At 45.8% G+C, this 27,299-nt stretch overlaps 1 long non-coding RNA gene across 1 annotated transcript in view; it reads right to left on the bottom strand.

The window, feature by feature from the left end:
* LOC135369810 (uncharacterized) overlaps positions 1–9,362 on the bottom strand; it is a 57,570-nt gene extending 48,208 nt beyond the window's left edge. Inside the window, exon 1 of the long non-coding RNA XR_010415129.1 lies at positions 9,281–9,362. This is a non-coding gene — a long non-coding RNA (uncharacterized LOC135369810). The remainder of the gene's footprint in view (positions 1–9,280) is intronic.
* Between the last annotated feature and the right edge of the window lie 17,937 nt (positions 9,363–27,299).

Genomic DNA, 27,299 nt, shown 5'->3' with positions numbered 1-27,299 from the left:
ACGACTATGCAGTATAGCGTTACCAATGCCGACATCTTCTCTTCGGAAACAGTGTAGCTACACTCTTAAAAATGAGCTTCACCGCATAGCACGCTCCTAGCCAACCCTCATCTCGAATGATATCGTTATCTGTCCTGATTTGTTGAAAACGGGGGCGTACGCCTTTTTTGTGACACTTATGCTGTTCATAATTGTCACAAAAAAGGCCTACGCCCCCCGTTTTCAGCAAATCATAGCAGATAACTATATCACTCGAGATGAGGGTTGGCTAGGAGTGTGCTATGCGGTGAAGTTCATTTCTAAGAGTGTAAGAAAAAAGGGAAAGGGTTGCCACTCAAAGCTGACATGAGAAAATAAGTGCAGAAATTCATTATATATGCACATTGAAGTAGAGGGAGTGGGGAAAAAAAATTGTCAATGCATGTACGGGAAACGGTGTTTTTTCAGAAATAATTTTTCGTTTACGGCAAACTCGCAAAAGAATATGAATTTCAATATAACGTTCATCAGAGTTAAACGCTACCTCGAACTGCAACACAAACATTCACAATGTGATTGCCGCCGAGTTAAAAAGATAATGTCACAAGCAGTTTGCCGCCTTTTGACGCCGAACAAAAAGTTTCTTAACAACTCTCACGTATGCGTCAAGCCACGCACTCCCGGCCTACGCTTTCATCACCACGCAAACCAACACCATTATGAATCAACAAAGCTGACTCCGATCAACGGTTGAGAACACACATCGCTCAAAGATGAACGGCAGCTGCAAGCCAAATACGTTGATTCTATTTGTCGGGCGTTTTATATTTCGGACGACGGCTCCCAACAAAGAGAGGCCGTCCAGAGCAAACAGCCTCTTCTTCTTCCACGATGATGGAAGGAGGAAGTGAGAGACGCACAAAAGATGGGAGGAAGGCGGCCAATTACTGGAGCGTCGAGCGGACACCTTTTTTAATTGCGCCGAAGGGAGGCCACGATCGACGTTTCCCTTTGATCGATGCCGCTTTCCCGTCCGTCTGGATGCCGGACGCCGCAGACGTGGCCGTGGCCTCTTGGAACGACACACGAGCCGGAGAAGGCTGTCAAGAGGCACGGCGGAAGCGTAGGGGTCTCAGTCAGAGATACTGTTGAGATACTGTCGCCAGCCAGATTACTTTGGCGCATTAGTCAGATTTTTAGATTAAATGCTCCGGGATGTTTATGCATAGTTTAGGCCCAAGCAGCACAACATGTTGGCCCAATGTTGGACCAATATTGGCAATGCCGGCCCAATATTAGACCAAGATTGGACTTGGACCAAAGACTTGTTTCATACAACGCTGGTCATGAAACTTGGTCTTAGACATGGAAAGGAAAGGGCCTGGACCTGGACCCTTGGACCTCGAAAGAAACTTGGACTTGGACCAAAATTGCCTTGGGCCAGTATTGCCAATATTGGGCCAATATTGCGCCAACATGTTGTGCTGCTCGGGGGACTATTTGCAGTGGTGGGAAGTAAATTTCAGGGTCAGGGGACTCCACCGGGGAGTAATTATTGCAATCTAGGCACTAGAAGATGCGATTACTCAGCAATACTCCTTCCTTTTCTCTTCTTTTTTTCCTTAGAGTGTTGTGCTATACTGACGCGTACTGCTGAAAGAGCTCGCCCTTGTCAGCCTCACAGAGGTGGGCAACGTCACGACTGGGGGGAATGTGAATCCTGGGCCGAAGACTGGTACTGAATGACATGGTGCTCAGCAATCACGAACTGGTGTCTGGTGGATGTGATGCCAGTATATAAACAACTCGTAAGCCATAATAATATGAGTATAATTTTTACCGCCTCAATGATCGGGACGCGCATTTTGGGAAGACCCCTGAAACCAAGTGCAACGGAACAGGAACAATTGACCATTCATTTTTCCTATATCCTAACCGGAACGGACACCGAACAAGCAATCTTATAGGGCCAACTACCATTCGCCGATGAAATCAGGTATCAAATATAACCGAAGCAGCATAACATGACCCAATATTGGACCAATATTGCCAATGTCTGCCCAATACTGGACCAATACTGGCAATGTCTACCCAATATTGGAGCACTATTGGACCAGTATTGCCAATATTGGTCCAATATTGGGACAAAATGTTGTGCTGCTTGGGAACCTGAGCGATCAGACCTGGGCAGACAGATAGCCCAGACTGCGTATACAGAGAAGACACCAGTATAGAGGAGAACCGTGACCAATGCCTGAGCTAAACCAGTGATATAAGCCTGCGGCGCCACTCTTCGCAATGAAACGTGCAGGCGCAAAATGAATGCGAGAAAAATTTGCCAATTCGCAATATCTAAACGTCATTTTAAAAGTTTGTGACGAGTGAGCGGATTTACAAAGTTGCACTGCAGTGTATGTACGATCGTGCCTGGTAGAAGTCCAAGGCAGCAGCAGCGTCGGAGGACTTCGTGAGAGGTCCGCGAGCGAAGGCCGAACCTCGAGGTCGTCCCCGGGGTGGTCTTCGACGCCCCTCATTAAGAAAACACCGGCGAGCCACAAACACTGCCACGACTCACTCACGATAGTGATGGAGTCCCTACTTGGCGCGTGCACGCGTTTACCCGCGGCCCTGAAGAAGCGCGCCACGCTTCTTACAGAGACACTGTTTACGAGAGAACCTCTTCAAAAGCGCCTGTTGTTTCATTTTGCTTAAATAGCGTGCAAATCTGTTTGATGTAACTTGCACGACCTCGATACGTGTGGGCGGCTTCGGTGGCGAGGTATAAACAAACAAGTTTTACAAGAGAAAGAGGACTGAGAGGTCGGAATATGAAAGAACATATGTGTATAAAAGGTTGGTCACAAAATAAGAGACCTGCTATTACTCTTAAAAATGGACGTCACCTCATAGCACGCTCCTACACTCTTAAAAATGAACTTCACCGCATAGCACGCTCCTAGCCAACCATAATCTCGAATGATATCGTTATCTGCCCTGATTTGTTGAAAACGGGAGGCGTACGCCTTTTTTGTGACACTTATGCTGTTCATAATTGTCACAAAAAAGGCGTACACCTACCGTTTTCAGCAAATCAGGGGAGATAACGATATCATTCGAGATTATGGTTGGCTAGGAGCGTGCTATGCGGTGAAGTTCATTTTTAAGAGTGTAGCCAACTATCACCTCGAATAAAACGGGAGGCGTATGCCTTTTTTTATGACACTAATGCTGTTCATAATTGGCACAAAAAAGGCGTACGCCTCCCGTTTTCAACAAATCATGCAGATAACGATATCATTCGAGATGATGGTTGGCTAGGAGCGTCTTATGCGGTGAAGTTTATTTCTAAGAGTGTGACGTGTTGATAACGGAAGGCGTACGCCTTTTATGTGACACTTATATTGTTTATAATTGTCACAAAAAGGCGTACGTCTCTCGTTTTCAACAAATCAGGGCAGATAACGATATCGTTCAGGATGATGGTTGGCTAGGAGCGTGCTATGCGGTGAAGTTCATTTCTAAGAGTGTATACTCTGCATTCAGCAAAAAACGTTAACGACGACAGGCCAGTCCTGTGTGCGTAACGAAATTCCAAGGGCTGCAATGACCAGGCGCTGCAAGACGAGGAGTTGGCCGAAGGACCAAGTAGCTGTTTCTCAGCAGAGTTGCAGTATAGCTATTGCTGTAGTGGCCTATTGTGTCTTAACTACTTGTGTTTTCTGTATGGAGGGTATCATCGTAATGTATCCTGTTGTAATTGTACTGCATGATCCTATAACAGCGTTTCTCGGAATCATTCCTGCAGGGCCGAACACGAACAAAGGTCTGCCGGTGGAATCTGTCGTGGAAGAATCCAGAAGGACTCCAGTGAAAAGTGCACAGGGGCTAACTGTCGGAGACTGCACAAAATTTTTATCTTCTCGTTCTCATTTCTTCGAGGCCGTCTCTTTCGCATTGCACTCTCAAAAACAAGGGTGGAGTAGTTACACCTTTTAGGAGGCAGTAGTTGTCGCATATGTTGTGCCTAAAAGGTTGCAAAGTTCTACCTCCTGCCTACGAATGATACACTCTAAAAACTGAACTTCACCGCATAGCACGCTCTGCGCCAACCATTGCCACGAATGATAGGGTTATCGCTTCTGATTCGAAGAGAGAGGGGGGTGTACGCCTTTTTGTGTCAATTTGGATATATGATATATATGATAATTGACACAAAAAGGCGTACGCCTCCCTCTCTCTTCAAATCAGAAGCGTCATTATCAGAAGCTATCATTCGTGGCAATGGTTGGCGCAGAGCGCGCTATGCGGTGAAGTTCAGTTTTTTAGAGTGTAGGGCTACCGCTTCTGATTGGGTGAGTCAGGGGGGCGTACACCTTTTTGTAGCAATATAGAAATATGATAATTGCTTTTACTACCCTTTTACATCCTTTATCGGACGCTATGTTGACCTAGATGGTAACTATAGAAGTTACCATCCTTTTCACACCCCTTTTTTTCTTAGAGGGAGTTTTACCGACTTCAACCGGGTATAGCAGGTAGAACTTTGCAACCTCTTAGGCACAACATATGCGACAACCATTACCTCCTGAAAGGTGTAACTGCTCCACCCCTTTTTTCTAAGAGAGTGCAGCTTGCCTGACCTTTACGCCTTGTGTTTTTGGTTCTGGAAACACATTTATTTGACAGGCGCACTTAGCATTAAATATAAAGGAACATCGATCGTCTTTCTGGACAATATTCCCCTTTACGCTAGCGAAACACCTGATCCAATATCCCCAAGTGCATAAAACAAGTACCGTCGAAAGCGGGATTAATACGCGCATGTAATGAGCACTCCCCGTGGGAGGGCGTTGTCGATGCTCACAGTATTTTATGACATGGCTGGCTACCATGCATCCCTCATTCGCAAAGCACCACGGGCATATATATATACGTGTGCATGTAATGCGCATAACACTTATTATTCCCAGTACATTCCCAGACAGAACGAGTTGGACTCGTAAAAAGCATGCACGTTGATAGCGCCAGGATACGACACGCGGTTCCTGTCCATTCGAGCTGCATAAAGCGTACCATTACTACTAATTAGATTGGGACGGGTTATATGGGCTCGTTTTGCGGTACCAGGTACGAATTCGTGTGCGCCCCCTTTTAATTAAGGAGATGAGTGGAAAAGGGCAGTACGGCATAAAAGCTGCGAATGTGATGGTCGGGCATTGCAATGAGAACCACTCGAGAATCAACTAATGCGACCGCTGCATTGGGAATGTAATGGAAAGATATGCGGTGCAGAGGTATAGCATTTGAACGTGTATGGTAAAAGGGTCTTCGTGTTTCGTTTCTGGGTCTCTGTGTTCCCGTGAGCCTGTTCTTTTTAGTAGAAGTAGTACTGTAGAACAATAACTACTAAAGAGCTACGATCAAATGTTCAGTGCTCATGGCGACATCGACTCTACATATATTGCTCTCACACACAATAATAAAAAAAAAGTTCATTATGCAAATTGCTTCCCGCACTCTTAGAAATGAACTTCACTGCACAGCACGCTCCTAGCCAACCATCATCTCGAATGATATCGTTATCTGTCCTGATTTGTTGAAAACGGGAGGCGTGCGCCGTTTTGTGGCAATTATGAACACCATAAGTGTCACAAAAAAGGCGAACGCCTCCAGTTTTCAACAAATCAGGATTATGCTTAAATTATTGGTTATGATGGTTGGCTAGGAGCGTGCTATGCGCTGAAGTTCATTTTTAAGAGTGCAGTTTGAAGTGGATTCGTTGGCTTAGAGAAAGAAAAATATGCAGAGGTTGGCCCAACACTACATCGGGCTGGCTACTCCCCACCTCTGTGAGGCCGACAACGGCGAGCCCTTTCGCCAGCACCGCTACCACGCTGGCTACTCCAGCACGCATAGGGTGGAGTGGTGTCGCTACCAGATTTCTAAAAGTACACTCTAAAAACAGAACTTCACCGCATAGCACGCTGTGTGCCAACCATTGCCACGAATGATAGTGTTATCACTTGTGATTGGAAGACAGAGGGGGGCGTACGCCTTTTTGTGGCAATTTTCATATAGCCAAATTGCCACGAAAAGGCGTACGCCCCCCTCTCTCTTCGAATCAGAAGCCATAACCCTATCATTCGTGCCAATGGTTGGTGCACAGCGTGTTATGCCGTGAAGTTCTGTTTTTAGTGTGTTTCACAGCCTCAAGAAAACGTACGTGTTCGAAATGAGCCCCAAATCTTCTCTGCAAGGCCCTAATAACGCTTCTGGTATTGCTGTTGGGTGTTTCAAATTCCGATAGCAAACGGTAATGCCCTATACCAGAGTGCAGAACACCACGGATGAGCAGTATTCCCCTCGATGACAAGGATCGACGGCTCTCGGACAGATCGCGCTCCATCATTTGCCGTCACTTTTTGCGCGTACACACGTAACCTGTACATTAGTAATGGGGCCTATAACCTATAGTTGACATGACTTAACACAGAAAAGTCATGTAACACCGTGCCGTCGTAGCTCCACACGTTATCATCGCGAGCGTGCACCTCTCATGCCCCGTCTGGAAGGCCAGGTACACCACACCAGAGCGTTCATTGCATAAACTAGTCTCTGGCCAGTTGACCAAGACGTCGGCATCCCAAAATCATCTGGATCGTAAACGGTCGATCATGCAGTCGTGCAATCTATAGTGAACGAGACCAATGCTGTACACTCTTAGAAGAAAAGGTAAAGAAGACGTATAACGAAGGTATAAATCAGGGCTAAAGTACCATACTTATACCTCATCACCACCGTCTATACCCCGTTCAGACCGCGTGGAAGGTATAAATCACCGAGGCAATTTTAGGCTAATGGTTCTGGCAATCCATCCCCGAATGGAACAAAATTTACTCGTTCTCGTTTTCATTTTCGTAGTGCACTTGGTAACTAAAACCACGACCTACTACTATATACTGACAGTATGTAGTACTGTCAGTATTATTTATTGTCAGTAGTATTTAGTACTGTCAGCAGTATTTAGTAGGCCGTGACTAAAACACACACACATAAAGAAATGATGAGATGGGGCTGATGCCGGCCTGCAAGCAGGGCGTTGCCGCTGTGCCAGTTGTAGATAACGAAAGATAAATGGTGGAGATTGCAGTTCAGGTGATCAAAACAGGAAGGTGGGCCAGTGGTACAATCTTGACACAGCGAAACTAGGAGCCAACAACACAGCAACAAAAACAAGGACCTGATGACACCAATGCTCCACTATCAACACATTATTCAGTGTGTGTTATTCATGCCTGTTCCTCGAATAAAGTGTTGATTCGAGCATTCGTGTGTCGTCATGTCATTATTTTTCTTCTTCTGTCGTTGGCTCCTATAGAGTATACCTGATAGCGTCTGTAGCGTCATCACCCCGAATACCAACTGACTACATAATACACGAATTGAGCTGAGCTCTTTCTATCACTAGAACACAGTTGGAGACGACCTTCGCGGACGCGGACGTGGAAAACTGCAGCCGTCGTACAAACTGAATTCGAAACCTCGCAGGTGAGAAGTCGGAGTTCGACTCAACAACAAAACGGGAAGAGTATACTATAGAGGCAATGAGATCCGGAAACATGCCAGTTAACACGCCGCTAACCGATTTGGAGAGCCTGCCAATTAGCAGAACAACGTCCGATTTGACCGTCGCAGCTGCGCGCCTCACTCGTCGCCCCTTTGATTCCGAACGCGCAAAATTGAAACGAAGCGGCCGAGAATCGGATTGGCTACGGCTGGAGGTTCAGAATTGCCCTCCAGGCTGACACATGTCGATGGCCGGAAAGAAGAAAAAAAAAAAAGATACCGTGGTGGTAGCGGTACAAGCTGGCGCATCAAATACAGCGGTAACGCGAAGAGCTGAGGTTATCATCCCATAACACGGTGAGTTTGAATCGATATTGATTCATGTTCATGATTTTTTCGAGTAACGTTTTCTTTTTTTTTTTTTTTTTGATGATGTCTGAGTGTGTAACGGATCCTTGATGTTCGTCTGCGTGCACGTTATGTGCCACTCCGTAACCGACATCAGAAACGTATGTATTCGTGTCTTTGGCTGTTTCGTGAGTGTACACGTAAGTCTCGCGACGTTCTCCCGACATTCTCCCGACGAAATTCTCCCGACATGGAATTAACCCAAGCAGTGCAACATCTTGGGCCAATATTGGCAATGTCGGCCCAATATTGTACCAAGATTTTACTAATATTGGGCCAGTATTGCCAATATTGGTCCAATATTGGGCCAAGGCGCTGTGCTGCTTGAGAAGGCTGTTCCTTTTTCCTGCGCGATACGATGTCATTTCATACTATATTATGAAACTGATAGCTTATATAGACGATGGAACTTTGAATACTGCGCTACACAGTGAAGACAGGAGGCGCTGAGGGCAGTTGAAGGGCAACACTGGGAGATGACGTGAGAAAAATATACAGTGGAGGAATTTCGATTTGTGACTTAAGTTTTAGTTAAGAATCTCCAATTATTATGTTCCTCGTTCTTTGTGGTTTTTCTGCGTGCGTACAACTGAGGGGGGGGGGGATATGTTTAATGCAAAGAAAAAAAAAAGGGAAGGGAAAGGTTAGCCATGCTGTAGGCTTGCTATTCCCACAACCTAACAAACAAACAAAAGATTATAAAAGCAGCAGAGACACAGAAAAGTATGAAAAATACAGAAAAAGACAACTCCTTCACTAATCGTTGTGCAGACAGTCATATAGGACGTATCAGAGAGTGCCCAGAGTTTAGATTCCCGAAGGAATCGTGTCAGTGTAGACGTGATGTCAGCGTGATGCTGAGTAGAGCTGAACTATATAGACATATGACTTGTTAAGTGTGTGCTTTGTGCCCTCCCTAAGTGATTCCTCTGCTTGTTCTACATTTCACACTCACTCGTTTTAAACTTCTTTAATTACATGTTGCACTCCATCACTTTAAACCGTCCACTTATGCACACCCGTTTGTATTCACCGTGTGCAGGCGTACTGGGCAGCCAGTCCGACTTTGTCGCGACTCACATCCCTTTCTTTTTCATCTTCATCACATCACAACACATATTTCTGGATCGCTTCATACAAATAAACAGGCATGCGAATTAACAGGCTATTGAGATAGTGCTCTGTTCCAAACTCCAGATTTGTAAAAGTCAGCACGTATTTAACGAAGGTTCAGCAGAGCACGGAGTTTTGAGAGAACGGTATTCAAAAACGAAGCCTCGCCAATACATACGGGCTCCCTGAGAAGTGAGAACACATCAAATCTTACCGTACAAATCTTTCCGTCCAAGTGGACTGTATAGCTGTTAGTTGATCCAGTGTTTGCGAGATGCCAAACCCTCACGCTATCCACTTGTGTTTGTCCTGCAATGATAGAGTGTGTTACGTGCTACATTAAAAGAAGGAAGAACGCTTCTTCAATATTTCTTTTTAAGGTTTTGAAAGTATGCCTCAGTTAATGCCTCAGTTACAGAATAAATGTGTGAACTAGTATAAGTTGAACAAGGTTAAAATCTAGGCAGGTTGGTTATTCATTTTAAAATCGGTAAAACACTAGTGCGGGGTAAAAAAGGGACAAAGGACGGTACAAGTATGGACGGACAAAGAAGTCGTTGTTTGTCGTTACTTGCACCGTCTTTTGCCCCCTTTTTTAGGTAGCGCTGGGGTTTTATCGATTTTAAAAACAAGTATTCGGACAAGTTTAACGCTGGTGCACTATTGAGAAGGACAAGGCTTCTTTGAGTTTAAGGGGGAAACACGGAGGGGCAGAGACGAAACTAAAGTGGGGAGCACATACCCAAAAACCAGCAACGACTCCGTTTTTATTTTATTTTTTTTTTTTTTTATCACATCACATCACACCAGCAACGAGCACTTCCTTCATCGCTGGTTTTGAGCTCGAACTGTCCACTTCGCTCCACGTATCAGCTTTTCCGTGTCACCTCATACTTAATGCTGTCCTTTTCATAAGAATAAATGTGCTTAATATAGCATCATACTTTTGACTTTTTCAACAAAAAAAATCCAATCTTCAAAACAAACAAACTTCCAATTTCCAACGTAAAAAACACCACTTGTTTTTTCCACCAATTCCAAATTTAAAAAAAAAAATACATACATGTCGCAACACAACCCGTTTCTCATCACTCTACATATATATGTGCGGTGATTACGAGGGTGGAAACGGTTCGTAGAGCCGCAGGATGTCCCTGACAGAGTCTCTATTCAGACTCTCGTGGTTACGCTCGGAAGATGCACAGCACGCCGAAAGAAGAAAGCGCTAGACACGGTTGTGCCGCCGCCATTGTGTCTCGGCTCGCTATTCCTGCAATCTGGCGGCGGCCGAAACCAATTTTCTGCAATAAAGTCTGTACAAGAAAGACGCAATTTGCCCCCAATAGTCACGTCTGCCGGGGCTCCATATACGAGGTGTTCCGAAAGTTGTGAATCACTTTGCGCGCTACGGCAGACACATTCATGCAATTCGGCCGGCCGGATGTGGTACAACTTTTGCGAGAACAGCTCTCGTGATATGGAAGAAAAAAGGCTGTATGTTTTCATAAGGCCGGATGAAAACGAAATGACTCTTCAGTACAGCTGTCGATGGCTTGCACACCCTCTCTGAGAACGCGATGAAAACGCAGAACGTTCTTATGTCTTCATATCTGCGACCATGCAATGCAGCCTTATAGTGGATCGTCGGTATACACTCTAAAAACAGAACTTCACCTCATAGCACGCTCTGCACCAACCATTGCCACGAATGATAGGGTTATCGCTTCTGATTCGAACAGAGAGGGGGGCGTACGCCTTTTTGTGGCAATTATCATATAGCCAAACTGACATAAAAAGGCGTACGCCCCCGTCGTTCTTCGTATCACAAGCGATAACCCTATCATTTCTGACAATGGTTGGCGCAGAGCGTGCTATGCGGTGAAGTTCTGCTTTTAGAGTGTAGGGTGTGTATGCCTGCTGATCCCAAGCGCTTTGATTCTGGTCGAGTGAGTCAGCAACTTGGTGACAACAACAACCAGAAATACGTCATGATGACGTAGTGGGATGTTTCGCCGCTGAGGCGGCACCCTGTCCCATTGCTTGAGGAGGAGAAGATGGTGAATGATGATGAATGTTCAGAGTTCACGCAGGACTCCTGCTGCTGCTAAGAAGATGATAAGGGCTTGAAGAGCTCGTAGCTGATGCGCTGGGTTGGCCGGAGGCCCAAGCCGTTTAGGAAGGGCAAGTGTGGTTGTCGCAGTGGCTTCAAGTTGGCGCTGGAAGACGCGTCGCTCAGTGCAATACACTGCTGACAGTCGATGAGAATGTGCTGACTTGGTGACGTGGTACACGTTACATTTGACACGTATAGACTTTCGCGAGGGACCGTAGATGCTGTGTGTGACCTCTCACGGGAAAATTTATACAGACGTCGACCACTTGGCGTCGCTCGTGATCGCACTTGTCTCGTGACGTTAAAGATGCGAATTTTCATTATTGTTTGTGCTGCACCCACCTTCCACCCTGGAGCGCGCCTTCATTTATTGTGAAGTGTCTTATCATCGCCCTTCACGCACGGACTCTCCTCAGCCTCATTTCGGGGTTTTTATATGAGGTGATTTTCTAAGAACAGTGCACCTTATTGAGTAAACATTGTATTTTAACCAGGAAATATATCGCGCCCCTCCGAGAACACAAAGCGGCTACAAGTCGACATAACCGCACGCGTTCTGCGTAATTACGAGGTCGACGTGTTCCCTTCCCCAGCATGGCTAAACAACCATTATGTCTCGACATGCTCGCACCAAGCAGGGCCACAGACGAACAAACAACATTATCTGTCATTATCAATCCTATGCCCACATGTACGGAGCCACACTCCCTTTCAGTGGAACATGTCCCGGAAGTCTTTGTACACATACACGCCGACCACACTTTCCCAACGTATATATACACATCCCTGCAGCTGTCCACACATGGCGGAGAAACGATTCTGAAAAACTCCCACACACGCGACCCGCACCTATATTGCTGGACCACCCGCCGAAGGCGAGCACGTCTCCGCTAAGCCTAATCCGTACCATAGGACCCCAGGCCCAGTGGTTTGACCCTTCGCAAACTGGCGGATGATGAACGATGCAAACTGAGATATCCCCGCAATCTTCATTCCTCGCGGGGCCGGAAACATGCTCGTCGAAATCTGTCGCGATGCACAAAGTACATAGACGGCGAACAAGATTCGAAAGCCAAATTAGCGAGGACACGGTATGGAGGTTCTTCCAGGAGGACGCAGTTAGGCCTAAGAGGCGTAACGACAGGTCGGGTATTTCGGGCAGCGTCTGCTCGACGAGTCGTTCGTCATCGGTACCCCCATGACACGGCGTGACTAACGACTCGAGCCGACAAATGGGCTCTTCTCGTTGGACCCTCTGGCAAGCGTGTTTCTCTGGACGCGGTGGTGTGTGCCAGCTCCGCGCACAGGCTTCGAGGGGACTGACTGGTGCAATTGCTGTGGAGAAGATGCGCCGTCTGAATTGTGATTCGGTTCGGCTTTAGCTGGGGGCCTCGAGAGACGTTATCTACAGTTCCGCCCCATTTTGTCCGGCTCTCGCGCGATGCAAGACACAATCCCGGGAGCATGCAGCAGCCGTGATAAAATGAATCGGCGCCGCACGGAGCCCGATTCGAAACATTTGGTTGCACGCGATTTCGTGCGCAAGGTACGCGACGAAATCAAAAGTACACAAGGCGCTAAAAAGGCTGCGCGACGCCTTATCTTACGTCTAGCTTTCTCGTATAGCCTGAAGTTCTTTCCGGAACAATCCTTCTTGTATCGTCGCCGTTCCAGAAAGACCGTCAGGCGTGGGAGAATTGAGGGAGAGGAGACTTTTTTTTGACAAACCGTGTTTACATAGTGGTGGAATCCTGCATAATAGTCTAGTATAGAGGCAGAACGAGAAATTGTGAAGTGAATATATTCTCGTATAGATGGCACCTGCGAGGGGTCACATGTAGGACGCCTCAATACTAGCTCCCTCTGGATAGGGTGTGTAGCAGACGACGATGAAGTGGGCCAGACAGCCCAGAGTAAACATCTACACTCTTAAAAACGAACTTCACCACATAGCACGCTCCTAGCCAACCATATTCCCGAATGACACCGTTCTCGCCCCTGAAAACGGGAGGCGGAGTCTATTTTGTGTTCATTATGCACGGCACAGAATAGGCTCCGCCTCTGCCTCCGCCCACTTGAGTGCGGCCAACAACGGCAAGCTACCTCGACCCCCCCCCCCCCTCATTTTTAAGAGTGTACCGTTGACCCTTCCGGCTGTGTCTGTCTCTACCCCAACAGGTGAAGACAACCGCGTCGTCTGCTACGAATTTCCGCCATATTGACTCCCACGCACAGCTCCAGATACGCTCACAAAAGTGTAGCGATACGCTTAGTGACACACTGCATTTTAGAGTTGAGGAAATTCGTAGCAAAGGAGGTTTGAAGAAGTTGGCGAAATCGGTACGCAGCATTCATGCGCGGTTAGCGCGGGATTCAATATGGCGGCTTGGCGGCATTCGCTTCTACAAAGGATGACTCCACCCTACACAGAGGGAGCTGGTACTCAGGCACCCAAGCCACATGTCATTCTTACCCACCTCAGCCTGTTGCTGATGTATCGCACATTATTAAAACTGTCATGAGAGCTCTTACGAATGTATTATTGTGAGTGTGACCGGCAGGGTTCGCCGAATGGACCCAGTTTAAAAAAACCCACCCGGGTTTTTTGGGGTCCACCCGGGCTGAAAAACCCAATAAAGCCCACACGCGGGTGAAATACAGAAACGAAGGAAAAAAAAAGAAAAGAAGGAAAAGGGACGACTGCTTCGGAGGTTACTTTACCGTAAATTCTACAGCGGCAAACAATTATTTCTTCCAGAAACATGAAAAATAGGCGGAGGACGGCTGTTGCGTGTCATATACAGCAGTTCGAAAAAAAAATCCCAGCACCCGAAAAACCCACCCGAAAAACCCGAAAAAACCCACTGGGGCGGGCTTTTTTAAAAAAACCCGGGTTTTTCCGAACCCTGGACCGTGGTGATGTTCTTGAAATGCCTGCTTCCAGAACTCAGATTCTACGTCAGTATATTTCTGTAGGAATTCTCCTGTCATCCTCTGAAAAGCAGAACTCTCCGGATGCCCTCCCACCCAGGGGCGCTGGTAGGCAATTTTTCAGGGAGGGGCAAGATCTCTCACCCGGGCGCCACGGCACAGTCCCACATTATTTAGGACAGGTCGTGTGCTGTTTCCAGGCGATTGAACGAAAAAAAAAGAAAAAGTACAAAAAATACGGCGGGAACTTTCAGAGATGTGCAGCCTTGATGTCTTCTGATGTTCCTGGAATTCCTCTTGTCTACCGATTCGCTCCACACGCTGTAGAGTCATGCTCTGTATCTCAACGACCATTGGTGCTTCTTTTATGTGTTTTTTTTTCTTCTTCACCTTCTTGTACTTGCACGTCACTCCATACTTCATTCTCATATCTCATCTAATGTTTCGCGTGTCCTGGGGTATAGTGTACTGCTCTCAAATGGTGAATAACCCCAGGTCATAGTTACTATGGTTATATTCCCCATGTTATTATTTGTTGTCGTTGTCGATGAGAGACATGACACATATGTGGTAGAAAGGCACGCTATGAACTTCTAATACTGAGCCCAGAACATCCAGAACGAACAAGCCGAGCCCATATGATGAACTGCCACTGGGCGAGGACAGGAGAAAGGAAACTGGAAGGTAATTAGGGCCGCGTCGAATTTCTAGCCTGAGCGACCCCTCGTGGCCCTGCTCCAAACGTTTGACGGATGAGCCGTGCACTTCCACTGCATTTAGGGAGACATCTTCAACATGCTCATCCGTTCTTGCCACGCTGAAAGGCAATACACTCTGTATAGGGGCCTTAAGGACGACGCTCTTGTAACAGCTGTTTGGTTACGGCGAGTTCGGGTGCCGTAGCTCAAAATAAAGCTTCACTCGCATCTTTTTGATTGCCTGCCCTCCTAAAACAGAACTTTACCACATAGCACGGTGAAGGCCACCACACACTCTTAAAAATGAACTTTATCGCGTAGCATGCTCTGCGCCAACCATTCCCACGAATCATATCGTTATCTGCCTTGATTCGTTCAAAACGGGAGGCGTACGCGCCTTTTCTGTGACACATATGCTGTTCATAATTGTCAAAAAAAAAAAAAAAGCGTACGCCTCCTGTTTTCAACAAATCAGGGCAGATAACGATATCATTCGAGACGATGGTTGGCTAGGAGCGTGCTATGCGGTGAAGTTCACTTTTAAGAGTGCACTGCCAGGAATGATACACTCTAAAAAACAGAAATTCACCGCACAGCAAGCTATATGCCAACCATTGCCACGAATGATAGTGCCATCGCTGGTGATTCGAAGGGGGAGGGGGCGTACGCCTTTTTTGTGGCAATTTACATATATATCCAAATTGCCACAAAAAGGCGTATGGCCCTCTCTCTCTCTCTCTTCGAATCAGAGGCTCTAACCCTATCATTCGTGGCAATGGTGGGCGCACAGCGCGCTACGTGATGAAGTTCTGTTAGCGCGGGGCTTATGCCTTTTTGTGACAGTTAGCCTATCTGCATAAGTGTCACAAAAGGCCGCTTTTCAACAGACGAGAGGAAGAATTACGTCGTTCGCGATGGTGGTTTGCTAAAAGCGTGTTATGCGGTGAAGTACTGTTTTAAGTACGGCAAGCCCTATCACCACCACCACCACCACCACCACCACCACCACTGTTTTAAGTGTGTCGGCTGTGTGATGATGTATGTATATGATTGATAATGATTGTCAATGGGAAGGATGTTTGTTCTATATGCACCGTCTATATCACCTCTAGGCACAGAAGATGACCCAGGAGTATCGACCATGAGTATAGCGACCGTGGAGTCCTATAACGGAGCTCAGGGTTCTTCATAATTCTGCTACATTTGCTGAGGTATAATGCATGACAGACGAACAGCTCTCTGCACATGAGAGCTCAGTGTGATCACGTAGTGAGCTGTGGCACACAGGTTTAAATGTCCAGTACGTCAACTGAGATTGCGCGCGGGAGTATATGCGCCACCTTTTCGATGGCAATTTACGATGCTGGTACCCATCCCTGTGGACACAAGTATGCACGTCAGACCTTATTTGCCTGATTGAGAAGCTAAAACTACGCAGGCATTTTATTGTTCAGCCACCCATTTGCTTTTTTGTTTCCGCCTTTGACATTCGCCTTCGGCATGAAACCACCGAAGCCTTTCTCAACCCAACGACTACATTCACTGTATATAATCACGCCCCAAACAATAAAAGAAAGCGTGCGTTAAATAAAAGAAAACCCAGCGGAAGGAACGAACTACACACCGTATATACTCCATGCATAATCCACCCACGACACAAACTTAATTTGCCTCCGTGACACTTCCTACCCCCCCTCCTGCTTAACCCTCATATAGTCTCATATATCACCCCTCGTTATGCATGCACGAGACATCCGCAAACCTGCCTCACTTCCTATTGGCCCCCGTTGCGACGACGTCGACCGAAAAACCGACCAATAACATTGCAGTCACGTCGCATGAAAGCGGCCGCCTCAATGTAGCCCAGATGCATAATCAGGATGAAAGAACGTGGGAGAGAATATCCTTTGTTTTGGCAATAGCATCTCGAGTATAGCCGGCTACTTATGAATATACGAAGGCGCTTCGGATGGCTGCCGACGATGATGGGTCCCGACTCAAAAGAGGCACACCGGAAGCACGAATTGCCCAAAATGTCTCTCTCAAGGGGGATGCGAATGGGAATTTACTTTCTGGGCCCTTTTGTCTGCTGGCCGGAGTTATCAGTTCCGAACCAGCAGGTCTTCACAATGGGGCTCTCCACCGACGCAATCGCGAAGGCTTTGTGCGCTCCTCCGAGATGCCGCCTTTATGCACGTTGTTGCTTGTATGCATGCTAGCTGTACTGGCCCATGGTCCTCTCTATATGTATCATGCAAAGTAGTTCTCGTGGAGTGTGTGTGTGTGTGTGACCCACCAATGCGATGTTGTGTGTCCGTACATTGCTCCGCGTGAGAGTTGCGTACGAGGTTGCCTTTTGTTTTAGAATGCAGGGGAGATTATGCGGTATAGCGAGACAGCATGTCGACTGTGAACGGGAGGGTTGGATTATGGTGTTGTTCAATGATTGAAACGATGTTCGAGTGGATGATCTTTGCTGCGCTCTTTTTCGTTTTTTTTTTTTTTTTTTCAATGTTTGGAGCTTTTATGTTTGCAGTGGACATTGATGTGAAAACGATATCTTTGTATAGGGCCCGCCAAACTCCAAACTCCCGTGTACACTCTACAAGCAGAATTTCACCGCATAGCACGCTTTGCGACAACCATTGCCACGAATGGTAGTAGGGATATCACATCCGCTTCGAAGAGATTTGGGGGGGGGGGGGACGTACTTCTCTTCGTGTCAGTTTGGATATACAGGGTGTTTCACCTAACATGAAAGAAAAAAACATCATATTAAAAAATACACTTGTCTGAACAGTATGGGGTCAATGATATTCATCTCGGGAGAGATTCTGCTATAAAATATGAGGATTTTTATGGAATTTAATTCGCGAGAAATTGAATTTTCCCAATTAATCTCCGAAATTCACCAAGTAAATCTTTCAATCAGTCGTTGTTTTGACAGAAGCAGAAAGCGCACGACAGATTTACTCCACTGCATTGTAAAAAACATTCCCTACAGTTTTTATAATACTAAAAGCAAAATGCTAAAAACGTCGTTTCGAGGCGCGCAAACTGTTGGCCGAACTCAGCTCTCCGTCAAATTAAAGCAAGATGTGCCCCCCTTCCCCCACCTCCCTCTCTCTCTATCTATCTCTCGTGGAATCAGAGGCGATAACCCTGTATGATTTGCGTCAATGGTTGGCGCACTGCGAGCTTCGCGGTGAAGTTCTGTGTTTTGAGTGTAGGTCTGTCCGTAACAGTGGTGGAGAGGGAAGAAGTACATAGTTACAATTGCATCGAAACGTGCGTGCGCCCGAAGATCCCGGTCTATACATTTAAACATTTTGGGCAAAATGGCCAAAAACGCAGCCTCTTTTTTATTATTATTATTATTTAGATCCGTAACGATGGGCATCTTACTCACCGCGTTATCTTACTTTGCTTCCCGAATTATCTTAAATCGCGTCGATCTACCTTCACTGGATCGCTGGATTCTCCACACTCTTAAAAATGAACTTCACCGCATAGCACGCTCCTAGCCAACCATAATCTCAAATGATATCGTTATCTGCCCTGATTTGTTGAAAACGGGAGGCGTACGCCTTTTTTGTGACAATTATGAACAGCATAAGTGTCACAAAAAAGGCGTACGCCTCCCGATCTGCATATCTCGATCTTATCTGCATTACAACCCCCGATGTCATTCGTGGTGATGGTTGGCTAGGAGCGTGCTATGAGGTGAAGTTCATTTTTAAGAGTGTAGGATGTTCGACAGTGTCCCAGTCCTGGTGTGAACTTCACTGCATGACACGCTCCTAGCCAACCGTCACCCCGAATGATATCGTCTTGTCTCCTGTTGGGTTAAAAACAGGACGAGAACGCCTTTTTGGGACACTTACGCAGTTATGGTGATCGTCACAAAACGCGCACAGCATGTGTTTTCATTGACTCTTGGAACAGAAGTTCACCAAATGGCACGCTGAATGACAACCATTCGCGATTCAAAAGGTGACGTTAGTGAATAAACTCTACAGTGTTGGACCTCTCTTGCGCTGAAGACGCAGGATAGCTGGTAAAATACGACGATGGGAATTCCTCCATCGCCCTACACTTGATCTCACGTTGTCTGAGGTAATGAGAGGTTGGAAATTCATCAAAAGAAGATGCAGCCACGTGTAGAAAATCGGCATTTTGAATTGCTCGCACGGTGTTCATTAGTCGGCCTTCAAAACGCACCTGAAGTTCATGAACTGCCTCTGGGAGAAACGCGAGCCTTCTTGAGGGCACCAAGGACATCGGTGGGTCCGCACACAAAAGCAAAAGGCAGCACTTATAAGACTCCCCTCCCAAGAGTAAATTATCTGCGAGAACGACAGGCGGTCCCCAAGAAATCTGCTTTAATCCGCTTTAAGCCGTTCGGTCACGCGCGTCTCCCCCGCTTGGGCGACGTGGATTCTGCCTCGAGTTAATCCACGGGACTTGGAGAAGACAAGAGCACGTCTGCAGAAATGGCAATCCATCATGATCAGGCCAGGGTGGCCTTGGGTGCTTCTTCCATGAACTCTGTGCCCATTGCTTCGCCATCAACAACACGTCCTATAGACGTCGGCGAAATGATAGTATCACACTCTAAAAACAGAGCTTCACCGCACAGCACGCCGTGCGCCAACCATTGCCACGAATGATAGGGTTATCGCTTCTGATTCGAGGAGAGAGAGGCGCGTACGCCTTTTTGTGGCAATTTGGATATATGGTAATTACTACAAAAAGGCGTACGGCTCCCTCTTTCCTCGAGTCAAAAGCGATAACCCTATCAATCGCGGCAATGGTTGGCGCACAGCATGGAATGTGGTGAAGTTCTGTTTTTGTAGTGCAGAGCAAGCGACCATGAGGTCGACACTTGCGACTCCCGCTCACTCAAGCCCACTCGCTCCACGCTCCGCACTCTTAAAAATGAACTTCACCGCATAGCACGCTCCTAGCCAACCATAATCTCAAATGTTTTTTGTGACAATTATTCATAATTGTCACAAAAAAGGCGTACGCCTCCCGTTTTCAACAAATGAGGGCAGATAACGATATCATTTGAGATTATGGTTGGCTAGGAGCGTGCTATGCGGTGAAGTTCATTTTTAAGAGTGCGTTCTCCTTTTCCTCGCTCATGCTCACTCATCCTCGGCTCAGCTCTCTGTGACATTTGCATATTGCAGTACCGTGTATAAGACCAACTGCTGTGAATTTACTCTGTTAAACTTAAAGGGGTTACTATAAAAAGAATAACTTCACCGCATAAGACACACTCTTAAAAATGAACTTCACCGCATAACACGCTCCTATAGCCAACCATCATCTCGAATGATAGCGTTATCAGAGCCTTGATTTGTTGAAAACGGGAGGCGTACACCTCCTTGGTGACACTTATGCTGTTCATAATAGTCACAAAAAAGGTGTGCGCCTCCCGTTTTCAACAAATCAGATCTGATAACGATATCATTCCAGATGACGGTTGGCTAGGAACGTGCTATGTGGTGAAGATCATTTTTAAGAATGCATTCTTCGCCAACCAGTTATCGCTTCTGAATTTGAGGAGAGAGAGCAGCGTACGCCTTTTTGTAACAATTAACACATGTATAAATTGCTACACTTTATAAAAACAGATGGGGGTGGTGGTGAATGATGAAAGGGCCCGCCATTGTCAGCCTCACAGAGGAGGACAAAGTCACGACTGACGCCCTGGGGAAATGTGCGTCCAGCGCCGACTTCTAAAGGAACATAAAAGCAGAACTTCGCTGAGAACCAACCGCCATCCCGAATGGCGTCGTTCTCCCTTCCGATTTTTTTTTTTTTTTAACGGGAGACGTACGCCTTCTTGTGACACTTGAGCAGTTATGGTAATTGTCACAAGAAGACGTACGTCTCCTATTATCTTAAAATATCTTTAATAGTTTGAAACGCACCGGCTTTCAACAAACATAACAAAATACAGTTAACGTTTCGGGTCCCATTCGAGTCATATAGTCGCATATATAGTCATATAGTCCCAGTCCCATACGACCAGGACAGAGTCATTCTGACGATGGGACTCGAATGGGACCCGAAACGTTAACTGTATTTTGTTGTGTTTGTTGAAAGCAGGTGCGTTTCAAACTATTAAAGATGTCAACTCCCGGCAATTGGACTATATTCAGATATCTTAAAAGATGTGAGCTGCAGGTGCCGCATAGCTTCATAAAACGCCCAGATTGCAGAAGAAGGAGGAGGTGAAGATTGCAGAGGATGAAGTTATGTTTGTTTGTTGCCGTTATCAAAGTGCGCGCTTTTTCCCTCTGCCCTTTTTCTTTTCTCATTACTATTTTTTTTTTTTTAATCCTTGGCGATGTCCTCCAGCCAACTGACTCAATTTCGATAATACCAATTTGAGATTCACTTTTCTAACACGCAACATAAAGAGTGCCGCAAAAGCCGCAATGCATAAACGTTGCTGCGCTAAAAGCCCTAAACATTGCCGCGAATTACAGATGCAGAATGGACCAGACTGCATCCCAGACAGGCACATTCCATTGCTCCACTCGCACAATAGTACTATATAGATAAGCACCGGAAGCTCCCCCCCCCCTCACACACACACTCACCACACGGTCGTTCCCCTATTCAGTGTTCTTTTTTTCGTTATTATTAGTACAACCTACGTTATATTTATAAAGCAAACACGAACGTATTGAACAGCAATCTATTGTTGCGCTGCACTGCATGACTCCTGCAAGAAATGCAATTGCTTCATACCTCGTCCTCCACACGGCATCCACTTATGCGCACTGACATCATCAATCGCACTGCGTGTATTCAACGCTATTATATGCGTAAAATTGGCTATAATATCAGGCGCGAAAAGGCCTTTGCAATCTGGTTTCAACACGATCTGTCTGCTTTTTTGATCTCGTAATCCCGTTCTATCAGCTTGCAAATATTGCGATGTTGCAATGTCGTGAACGGCTTTTGTAACCACGTCCAGTCTATACAGGATATATCTTTGCGACCCTGTGTGGCGCATATTTAAGTTTTCTCTTCTTCTTTTCTTTACGTACTTCTACTATTTTCTACTTTCCTTTTTTTCGTCAGTGAAGTGTCCTCTATAGCCCTGAGGAAAACAAAACGTAAACCGTAAAGCAATTAAACCTCTGTATGCAATAAGGGGATAAGTCGAAAAGACCCAAACTGAGAAAAGGGACCTGATTTGATTGTCCGTCCCTAGAGGCTGTGCATTTCCCGCTTCTTATCATCCTGTAGCGGTCCAATAAGTTGGACACGGTCCTAATTTACTGTCTTATTTTATTTGTTTTTTTTTTTTCAGGTACATACTAGTATGTAGATGTCATTGCAGCAGAAATAGTAAAAATGGGATAAGTGGACTTATCCCCTTATTGCATACAGAGGTTCCATTACACGTCCTGGACTCCTATCGGTAGCAATTTCTCCCCATTCTAGTGCCTGGCCCTGACATTTACTCTTCAGCACTATAATTCAACACTTCAGTCTCTAAATTTTGCATAAACTTTCATGCGTTAGGCCCCGGAACGTACTAATGGTCGTAATCACCAAATCTGGATGAAATCCATCGTTCCCATAATTCCATTTCTACATTCATGATGGTGGTGATGTGATAAAGAAAAAAAAAAAGGGGATGTGAGTCACAACGAAGTCGAAATGGCTACCCCACAGGACGCTTACACACAGAAAATACAAACAGATTAACGAGTGAAAGTGGTGGAGCTCAACATGTAACATCAAAAGTTTAGACCAAGTGAATGTAACGTGTCGGAATCACTGAGGGCACACACAGCACACATTCATCAAGTCATAGAACGTCTACATTCACATGCGCATACATACGAGGAATTAACAACGGGTTTGTTGTCAGTTGACATGCAAACACAGCGGTAGAAGTCAACAATCTGTAAGAGCAAGTCAACAACAACAACTACATGAATGACGATATGATGAGGTGATTCACCGTATAAGAGCAAGTCAATTATCTTAAGACCTGTAGAAAGTGTGAGTGGTATACATTCTGCACGTCCAAGTATATACTGTACGATTGATTAATGACTACTCAATGACTACAGATTTTGGTACTACAAAAACTTTAGACTGAGCGCAAATCATGAACATGAGCTCCAATTTGATGTAAACCAGGTTCAACTTGTCTACCTGTATCGTCTGCATCTTCGCAAAATTAAGAGGCGAAGTGCCTCGCTCATCGCCGCTACATTTTACATGTTGTTTTTCTTCATCAACATGTCTGCATAGTTATGCTCCACCGATCGACAACACTGCCCCCTGTATATGTTCTTTTCCTGCATTTCACCCCTCCGAAGGGAATACTGTATAATTAATACGGCAAGAATCATTTCTTAATATCGCCTTGCTGTCTGCGACTGTATTCTTTATTGGGATGTGATGCATGTTAGCTCTTACGAAGAAGTTCAGAACACCATACCAATCTATGAAAATTAATTCGCTGAAAAACGTACTGGTCAGAGTTTGCGCCAGTCTGTCTTGCAATTCACGTCTCAGAGGCAAGTGTATATATGTTGAAAGATGAAAGTCACTGAAAAGGTTAGCCAGCTGTAGGACTCGAACCCACATCTTCTGGATTACCGCATGTTCAACAATTGCCGCTTGCGTCGATCCCTGTCGTATGAATGTGTGTATGAGTGTGCAAAAATGTAAGAGCGAAAGGAGAATGAGTGAGGGAGAGTGACTGGTTTGTCCCTTCAGATGATGCACACTGGAAGTCGCTGAGAAGGCGTGTTAGCTTAGCTCAATTGGTAGAGCCCTGGACCGGTAATCCAGAAGATGTGGGTTCCAGTCCTACAGCTGGTTAACCTTTTTCAGTGTCTTTCAACGTTAATTTCTTAGGCAACTTGAGGCCTTGTATGTGATTGTCCCTTCTATGTTGTTCCAGCCTCAGAACATCAGTTATCTCATTATCTCAAGTGTATACGTCCGTTGGACATATTCACCTGTGGAATGCAACCCCCTCCCCTTGCACGACAAATACCCACGAAAAACTCTGGGAAGGCAAGTATACGTATACCGTACCTCAATTACCAAGGAGACAGCGCGGCGCGCTTCTAAAGGCGTTCACGCTTTGATCCGAGGAAGCTAGACAAAATTAAGTATACTTCGTCGCGTGAAAGCATACATCCCTCGCGGCGCAAAAGCCACTGTCTCGTCGCTTTTGCTCCCTCACCCCTTGCATGGGGGCATTACAGGCTTAACGAAAATCGGCTGAAAGCCATAGGAGTTAAGACACGGATGCGCGCTGGGCATACAATCATAAGCTGCGTAAAAGCTAAATATTTTGCCGCTGTGTCACTCAGTCGAAATTTATCGTCGGCCCCTTTTGGCATGTCACAACCAAGGCCACGCATGTCAGCACCCACATGCGTTGTGCTTTCTGATAGTTGAAAGCTATTGTCGAACCTCGCCATGCCGTGGAGAATATACCATATTCAACATGGTTTCGACCTTGAAATCGGCGAGTCGTGGGGAAAACATGTACTTCTGCAGTGTTCCTTCTTCACAAAACATTCTTCTCAAAACATTCACTTCTGCAGAACGAGTCTGCCATTAACGCAGCTTCTTCATGACGAATATATTATTTTACTCGTTAAGTCACGCTTTAAGTTGGTGATTTAGCGACGAATGCCTGGTGATGCTCGCCTAAGACACTGAAATCGGAAGACAGCAGTTAGAAATGTGTGATGTCCTTGCCACCCTTGTATGGACGAAGAAAGATCCATCTTATAGAGGTTGACAGTCTAGGCAACGTCTAGCTATTCCCCAAGGGCTTTCTTCGGATATTCTGAGATGAATGACACACAATGACACACAATGCCCAAGAAGCGATATTCTGGTCTGTATATACTCGAACTTCATCGTTGTCGTGTCTTTCCAGAACAAACAATTAAATTTTGAACAATGACATCATGGTGTGTTTCCGCGGTTAGGTCTTCCAATGAAACATATCACTATATATAGCAGTGCTTCCCCGTGTCCCAGAGCAGAAGCAAAGCGAGATTTCTGCAGGACCAACTTGAATGAACATCGGCGTACGGGATTCGAACCCGGGTCGTCCAGTTTTGAACTCACATGCCCTGATCCATATACACATATCAGTTTGATATGCATTACATGCCTATTACTTAATTTCCGTGCCAACTAAGAAGCATATTCTAAGTGCAACGATCTCCACTGGTTCCAGAAATGAGATCTTTCTTTTTTTCTTCTTTTTGTTGCGTTATAGCTTTATAGAACCAACCACCGTGTAGCTCCGTCTGGTTTAAAGGGCCGAGAGTTTCTTCAAAAATTGACTGTGATGACAAAGCTCCTACATTAAGTGTGATTCGGAGAAAACGAAGCAATCGAGCATTTTCTTTACTTCTAACGCCGTTTCATCGAAAGCCATTTCGTCGAAAAATGGGCGTTTCATCGAACGCCGATTCATCGAAACGGTGACCGCCGCTTTTTCTTACGGCAACGTGTCAAAATGCATAAAAAGAACCTTCGACGGCGTCGATGAAACGGCGTTCGACAAAAAAGCGTTCCATGAAATGGCGTTCGATAAAACGGCGTCGATAAAACGGCGTTCGATTAAATGAGCGGACACCTCGCGACCGGGAATATCGAGGCCCTCCCACCAATACTTAAATGGGACTTCACAAAACGGCGACGCAAACACTTCCACTGTAACAGTAACAGGGTCGACTGTAGCCCCTCCGAACGGCAAAAGCAATAAACTTTTGTTTTCGTTCGCCTCAGTTATACGCCTTATTCGCGAGATATGGTTACACTCATCAGCGCTGCCTTGTCCCTTTCTCGTTGAGTACTCGAACCCTTTCTTTCGCATCCATCATTCCGCGAAGTGCGTGAGCAGCGCTAATGAACTTCGCCCCTTGTGCACGTGGCAAAAAGGAAGCGATCGTTTCACTTCAGTTCCCAAACTAGTTTCGTAAAATGTTGGTTCGTTGACAGCAGCGCATGACAAGAATTTTCGGCAGCTTAGAAAATGCAATCCAGAAAGAGAAGAAAGAATTCTTAGGTGTCTCCTCGTTCACGCCGCCTTGAATAATTTTTCGTTTTCTCATCTTTGCTTTCTGATTATTATTTTAGCCCCGTTTATGAGCTATTTATGAAATCACGGCTATAGGCTGTCCATTAAATGCCGTTTTAGGGAATTTTAGGGAACTGTGATGAATACTAATTAAGAGCGCGATGAATATTGTCTCGAAGTAGTATTGCTCTTCGCCTTGAAGGCAGACCATAAGAGAAATAGGACTAATTTTATTCCTCTTTAGGATCAAAATTCCAATTCAATTGAATTGATTTTTTTTATTTCACACATAGTGTGAGAAACTATGGCAAAAAAAAAAACAAGTGGTTTTTCCAATCATTCCTACGTTGTAGACTAGAAGCTGCATTACTTTTCAGTTCACCTAATTTTTCGCATAGAGTGTATGGACAAATAACGAAATCAAAGTATCCGCCTAATTATATAGTGTTCCTGCGTGACATCCATGCAGATACCCGGTCAACTGTCAAGTACGCGTTTATTCTTATTTAATTTCCATTACTCTCATGGCCCTAAGGCATATCGGTATTCTCTTTCGCTATATACCATTGCTTCTCCAAACTCACATATACGACCTTGAAGACTCAGAGCCCTCAAGGCCTTCCCACCACGGCCTGATGATCATTCCTTCACGTTCAACATTCTCATAATTCTCGTTAACGCTTACACACACACACACCGGGCAGTTTCGAGAACGAACGGGGAGACCCAAGGCGTTCTTCTAAGTTAACGCGAAAATAAAGAAAAGATGACAACACGAGAAAAGAGAGCCGACGAAAATAACAAAAAAAAAAAGCGAGAGGTAGGGAACGGGTATTCGTTTGACTATTGTTGTTTACGTAACGCGGCACAGTTACACAGAGACTTGCACAGAGAGAGTTTCTTCTTTTTTTTCTTTTTTTCTTTTTTTTTTTTTTCCTGTTCGCTTGGCAGCCGCCGCATGCGGCGCCAACAAACGACGCAAGATAAAAGAATCCAAACGGTGCTCCTTTTGTGCGTGCGTAAAGGTACATGTGCCCACAAGAGAAGAGCCTGGTTAAGTGAGTACCGTTCGCAGAAAACACCATCTTCCTGGTACAAGGGCAGATGAACGTGGATCTTCTTCCATCGTACCATGGTATAGAGGCTCGTGTTTGCGTGCGTGCGCTTAGACAATGGAGCGAGCGCGTCGGCTATAAATGTTCCTGCAGTGTATATACCGCACTCTCTACATATGGAAGACGCGGACAGTTTGAGATCGTGACCGGCTCGTTTGTCACACGCTGCATTTCCCTCTCAAGTCGAGCGGGTCGCTTCGAAAAAGAGCGCACACGTCGCTAAATTTAGTGGGGGGACAGGATAGAAACAGAATAGCAATAAGCTCGCATACAGG

The sequence above is a fragment of the Ornithodoros turicata genome, chromosome 10 (assembly GCF_037126465.1).
Source record: "Ornithodoros turicata isolate Travis chromosome 10, ASM3712646v1, whole genome shotgun sequence".
In the NCBI taxonomy this organism is placed as follows: Eukaryota; Metazoa; Arthropoda; class Arachnida; order Ixodida; family Argasidae; genus Ornithodoros; species Ornithodoros turicata.
Note: the sequence above shows the minus strand (reverse complement) of the source record. Positions and strands in the feature narration are given on the sequence as shown.